The sequence below is a fragment of the Ailuropoda melanoleuca genome, chromosome 8 (assembly GCF_002007445.2).
Source record: "Ailuropoda melanoleuca isolate Jingjing chromosome 8, ASM200744v2, whole genome shotgun sequence".
NCBI classification, from domain to species: Eukaryota; Metazoa; Chordata; class Mammalia; order Carnivora; family Ursidae; genus Ailuropoda; species Ailuropoda melanoleuca.
This window is the reverse complement of record NC_048225.1, coordinates 126,865,530-126,871,664: the sequence shown is the minus strand read 5'-3', so window position 1 is coordinate 126,871,664 and position 6,135 is coordinate 126,865,530. Positions and strand designations below refer to the sequence as shown.

The 6,135-nt window shown below is 49.9% G+C and overlaps 1 protein-coding gene across 4 annotated transcripts in view; it reads right to left on the bottom strand.

The window, feature by feature from the left end:
* The window catches only part of LOC100473665 (ETS variant transcription factor 3), a 13,767-nt gene extending 13,319 nt beyond the window's left edge, over nt 1-448 (bottom strand). For 3 of the 4 annotated variants that reach the window (XM_034667395.1, XM_034667398.1, XM_034667399.1), the window contains exon 1: nt 310-448. The gene's annotated coding sequence lies outside the window, so the exon portion shown is untranslated. The remainder of the gene's footprint in view (nt 1-309) is intronic. The other variant, XM_034667396.1, reaches the window with a different exon arrangement.
* Between the last annotated feature and the right edge of the window lie 5,687 nt (nt 449-6,135).

Here is a 6,135-nt window from a genome sequence, read left to right as displayed (position 1 = left end):
GGGCGAGGCGAGCCGAAGCCGGCGCTGCGGTTGTCTCGAGGCGGCGTGCGGCCCGGCTTCCCGGCCCCCGGAGCCTCCTTCCCTCCTGCCTCCGGCCAGGCCGGCCTCGCCCCGGGGCCCCGCGGAGCTACCGCACGAACACGCCCCGGGTCCCGGCCGTCCCTCACACACCGGGGGCCCGGTCGCCCCCGCGCTGCCGGCGGCCCGGCTGGGCCGGTAGGCGGCCCGCTAGACGGTCCGCCCCCGGGGACGCCGCCCGCGAGGCCCGGGGTCGGCCCTGGAGGGCCCGGCGACGGGGTCGGGACTCACCTCTCCCCGGCGCGGCCCGTCTTCGCTCCGGTCTCCTCCGCGGCGTCTCGGGCTCCTCCTCATCCACCCTAGCAGGAAGTGACCTCCTCAGCCGCTGTCGTCACTTCCGCCCACGGTAGGGGGCGGGGCCAAAGGCGGGGCCGTCCAGCCGGGTTCTCCCCGACCGCGGGCCGAGCCCCCGTCCTTCTCCTCGCCGCAGACGCCGACTTCCTCCGCCCCGCCCCCGCGCTCCTCCCGCCGGGCGTCGCGCTGCGTCACGCAGCGGGGGCACGTCACGCACGTCTGCGGGGGCTCGTGCGACCCCGACGGACGGTCGGGCGGGCGTAGGCACGCGCGGCGGGGCGGAGGCGGAGGGGCCGCGACCCTGGGCCCGCCTGTCGCCCACCCACGCAGGAGTCGGAGCCCTGTGCCGGCCGAGGGCCCTGCGTGCCCGGGAGAGGGAAGCCGCGGGTGCCTCGGAGCCTGTCCGCGCCCCCCGAGTTCCCGTCCGTCTGCTGTCCAGTCCCGGTGTCCAGATGCGAGCCGCTGGCTCTCCTCCGAGTCACTAGAAAACATCTCCCTTTCTTTTTTTCTGCTTTGTGTTGTATGCGCGCGCGATCGCGAGTGTCTTGTCCAGAGCATTTTCGGCCTTGCCGGAAGACTCGTTCGTGGTGAGGGCCGCTAGCAGCTCGCCCTGGCCTTCGTCCCCACCTCCAGGCCCACCAGGGGCGAGAAAGGGAGGAGTGGGGGTTGGCAGGGGCAAACAAAGGGGCATGAGCACTGAGAGCAGCAGACGTGGAGAACAGGGACGGAACCCAGCATGGCTGAAGAGTTAGTCGGGATACAAGAGCAAACTCCTAGCACCTCTCCCGAGGGCCGCAGAAAATACGGGAACATCACCATCCATCCGTGCTTGGCTCTGCCACTAGCCGTTCTCTAGCTGTTGATAGGTTAACTAGTAAGTTGTCCCCCCCCCTTTTTTTTTGTTTAAAAAAGAAAGGATAATAGCATCAGGGATGTAGGGTCTTCTCTAGTTAGAAAAGGATACAATGCAGGTGAATAAAATGAGCAAAATTTTAGTGCCGGAGAGGATTACCAATATCCACAAGTATACCATGAGCTCTTCGTAGGAACTGTCTATATGTCCTTTGTATCTTCTGCATGGTGCCTAGAACAATGTCTTATATGTAAATATCAGATGTTTGGTTGAACATTCTTATTAAAATACTGGCATTTAGCTGAACGATGTAAATTGTAGTTTGATCTTAGTGCCTTCAGTTATTAGCTGTATGACCCCCATTAAGTTACTTAATCTCTCTGTGTCAGTCCCTTAGTACCTTCTCATGTGGTTGTACTAAATGAGTTAATACATGTAGAGTGGTTAAAAGGGAAGACCACATTGTAAATAGGGCAGATGAACAAATATTAGCAAAAATAACCCTAAGAATCATTATCACAGAAGTCCTTAATCTTACCGGTTGAGTCAACTCAGACACCAGGGTGATCAGGAACAGCTTCCTCTGAAAGTCTGAAATTGCTAACCTTTGGCTCAGGGCTCAAATGGTCATGGTGAGAGCCAGCATTCCGTCTCCGAGGACCCTGTGTTGTACGAAGGGCCAGCAGCCAGAGCCAGGCACTCTTGGCATATTCTTACTCACCCTGGTCTCCTAGTGGTTCTCTGCTGCTGCTTCTCTGGCTAATTAGGGTCACAAAGGATGAGTTGAGTGAGTAAACACAGTTAACAGAGATAAACAGGTCTCTCTACCGGGCTGGAGTCTGAACTGATGTATTGAGTAATGTCTATGTCCCAGCAGAGCTCAACACAGTTTTTACATTTATCTAATCACTGGCCTGAGACTCAACAGGCAGATTTGGGTGTGACCACGCAAATTGGGAATTCCCTGACGATTACTGGGTCCAGATAAGTAAGTTTTGCATTGGAAACCTCTCTGTGATGGCAGAATCTGGAAAGATTGGGATGGTTAGGGACTCCTTGCCCAGCGCACTCAAGGTCCCTGTCCTCTCTCTCCCTCACTGTGGCACCTGCTGCCTTCATCTGCTCCAGACAGACTTCCACAACCATGGAGGTTCTTGCTCCTGAAATGACAGCGTGAGCTTTCTGAAAGCATGTGGGTGGAAACACATAGGCATGGTCTAGGAGTCAAGACAGGTCATAATCTCTCTCGAATTTCCACTTGCTCCAGGCCCTCTCTGGCCACTGCCACTGCCCACTGCCCTGCTTCGTTTCCGTCCTTACAATTGTCCCATATGCTGGGGATGAGTTCTGTTCTAAATCTCACTCTCTCAACTCTGCTCTTGCCACAACACAGAGACTCCGTTGCTTCTTAACTGTAAAAAAGAGAGAAGAAAAAGAACTAAAGTTTATTTTTCTTCCAGAAAACCTTTCCTGGATTGGCGTATGTGTGTGTCTTCCTTGCCCTGCTTACTCTTCTTTATCGCTCCCATTTTTATTTATGCACTTGTATTCTCCACATCCCGAACTTCCCTGGCCATGTGTATGGCAGAAATGCTTTCCCCTCTACCCGTGGAGATCACTGGGGCGGACCCACTGCGGTAGATGCCATCGATAGAGTGTGCACGTATTTGCTCTTCTTGCTGTGTTTGTTTTAGATTACAGGCCCTCAGAGGTTAGAGCTGCATCGGATCCCTCAGTGCCCAGAGCACTTCTGTGTCATTGTTCGAAATGCTTGATGATGTTAATTTCCTTCTCTGCCAACACACGAGCTGGTGTGCTGCCAAGACTAGCTCCTTCCCATCTCCCTTCATCTCCTCTCGGTCTCCCAGTAAAATTCAGGTGGCCCCTTCCCCCCCAGAGGGTGTTCTCATTGAACTTGAATTCAGAAGACCTGAGTTTCAGTCCCAGTTCTGCCCTTTGCTAGCTGTGTCCTTTGACAAGCTGCTAAATGAGTCCTAGCCTCCTCATCTGTAAAAGGGTGACACTATTGATGTCCTTGGTGAGGACGGAGTGTCTTAGCAGCTGTGGAGCACTTGTGAACTGTGAAACTCTTTACGAAGGTCAAGGATCGTGATTGCTCTCAGTACTACCTCCGACCCCACACTGTTCTTGGTATCAAGAACTCAAACTTTACGGCCTTTTTCACCTAATTTCACAAACCTTGAGTGAATTGAATGTTTCCAACTTGGGTATGACAGAAAAGAATTTCAGAACTTTCAGAGAGAAAAATGAGATAACATTAGAACATTATTTATATTGATGAAGTCAAAGACCGAAGGGTAAAATCAACTCACTTTCCTCTCTTTGTGACTCAGTTTCCCCTTCAGTAACGTGAAGATAAATTATGAGAAAATAAACTTTGACTATGGATTATTTGTATTTTACCACATTGGACTCTAGTAGATCATAAGATTTTTGTGTTTTGGTTTATTTTTCCCATCAACCTCAGGTTGTTGTGAAGTTGGAGGACTTAATGTCAGTAACATGAGTGGGGATCCCCAGATTAAAGGTTAAGTGAGTCCAAAGCAGAAGTAACTTGGCCCCGAGTCACAGCTCAGCCAGGAGGGGCAGAGCCTGTCTGTTTGTTTAGCAGTGACTTGGGGACTCAAGAACTCTCCCTGATTCCACATCTATCACGGTCCACAAATACCCCTTCCTCTCATTTCCCGTTTTCAGGTCTTGGTTCCCCCATCTCAGGGGAGAGGGTAGTGAGAGATCACAAAGGAACAGAACAGGAGAACAGGATAACCATGAGGAAATGGCCACTTAAGTTATTTTGGCTTTTTCCCCCCCTTTTTTCCTGGCAGACTAGGAGAAAAATGTTATCCTAACCAAATGAGTGATTACCAGAATCTATATATTTCTGAAAGCTTGGTTCTCCCAGGAAGTCTGCTGAGGTTAATTGGAGCAGAGGGCTAGCTCCTGATCTTGACCCCCCCAGGACATGTTTCTCAAGGCCCTTGTGTATTTATTCCCCACTCTGGTAAGACCCAAGGCCATAACCTGTCTGCTACATGGACCTTTTTCCTGTCTTTTGTATTTGTTCAGTGTTCATGTCCGGCTCTGGCTGTACACTCTTTATGACTGTCCACATCACTTGTCATCTGAAGAGGGCAGGGACTGCGTATCTGATTCTTGTTATACGATGGCCAATAAACTTGATAATCACTGTAATATACACTTGGGATCATAGTCTAGCAAACGCCCGTAATAATTGCAGCGGACGACAGAATGGGGCCTCAACTCAAGTTAATTAAAAGGCAATCACCTTGAAAATATTTTAGAAAAGCTTCTCTTTAATAATTGTCCATGGATTTTTGGATATGTAGAATCTTAGAGATGGACTGAAGGTCAGAGATCATCCTCCCATCCTCTTGCTAAGTGCTACCAGCCTCTCCCTGGGCCCTCACCATGACGAGGAACTCACTGACACCTAACACCTAGTCAACCTAGGTTTCTCATTGTAACGTATGTCATACCCACAGAAGAGTATGTGGAAATCTGTATGTCAGTTGAAAAACAGTAAGAAAACAAAGGTACTTAAGTACCTTCCACCCAGGCAAAGAATAGAAGTTACTGCACCCTAGCATTTTCTTTGCTTCTCCCAATTTTATCCAAGGTCAATATTTAGATCACCCTAACTGTGGAAAGCTCTTCCTTATACGGAGCTGAAATGTGTCCTCCTGACACGACTACCCATGACTCCCAGCTCTGGGCACTGGGGCTCTGCAGATTAAATGGAATGTTTCTTCCATGTGACGACCTGTCAGCTATTTGAAGACAAGTACCATGCCTTCTGTCAGGAATTACTGGAAGAATCATCCTTACTTCCTTTCCTCTTCAAATGTGGCTTCAGGAACTAAACACTGGTCATCCACAGAGCCAGTCTGAATAGCAAAGTTAATTCCTTCTTTGTTTGGACACTCTCATTCCCCTCTCCCTCTTTCTTTTTCCCTCTCTCTTTCTCATTCCTCCCTCCCTCCCCCCCATTCCCTCTCTCTCTTTCTCTCTCTTTCTCTCATGACGGCCTTGGAAGGATTGACTGCTTCAGAGGCCAGAGTATGCTATGGAATAGATAGTCAAAATCCCTGTGGTTTTGTTATGAGAACCATCCGGGTCTTCTGTTAAGTAGTTTCAAAATCTAAACGCCAGAGTTCACATTAATTATATCCACTCGTGTCAACTTTATTTGGTAGGTTTTGATCTGTTATTCATTCCAGTCTGTCTATATGACCTTGATTTATTAGAATATATTATTGTATGATTTACTGGTAGAGAAACTCTACTTGGAGCAAACATTAAAAGAACTTCTGCAGGATACATTAAAACATCAAATGTGAAGCTATTCTACACACAATCAGACATTTTTTTTTAAAGATTTTATTTATTTATTTGACAGAGACAGCCAGCGAGAGAGGGAACACAAGCAGGGGGAGTGGGAGAGGAAGAAGCAGGCTCCTAGCAGAGGAGCCTGATGTGGGGCTCAATCCCATAACGCCGGGATCACGCCCTGAACAGAAGGCAGAGGCTTAACGACTGCGCCACCCAGGTGCCCCAATCAGACATTTTCTGACTGGCTCAGCAGTCATTGCAGGAGCTTGTAGTATGTCCTCAATATGGGACCTTTCATCTGTGGGATGTCAGTGAGTAGAACTGCGGGTAATGGGATTCCGAACAGCAGAGGGCTCAGTGAGGAGACTGGCACAGAGCTGGAGCCATGGGGAGAGTAGGAACATCAAAGTAATGCTGCTCATTACGCTGGCTTCGGGGAGAGGGGGGTGGGAGCTCGTCTACAGGACGTGGACATCATAAGGAACTGGGAATCGATCATATTTTGGCATCAATTCAGAAGGCGGAACTTCTAGATACGT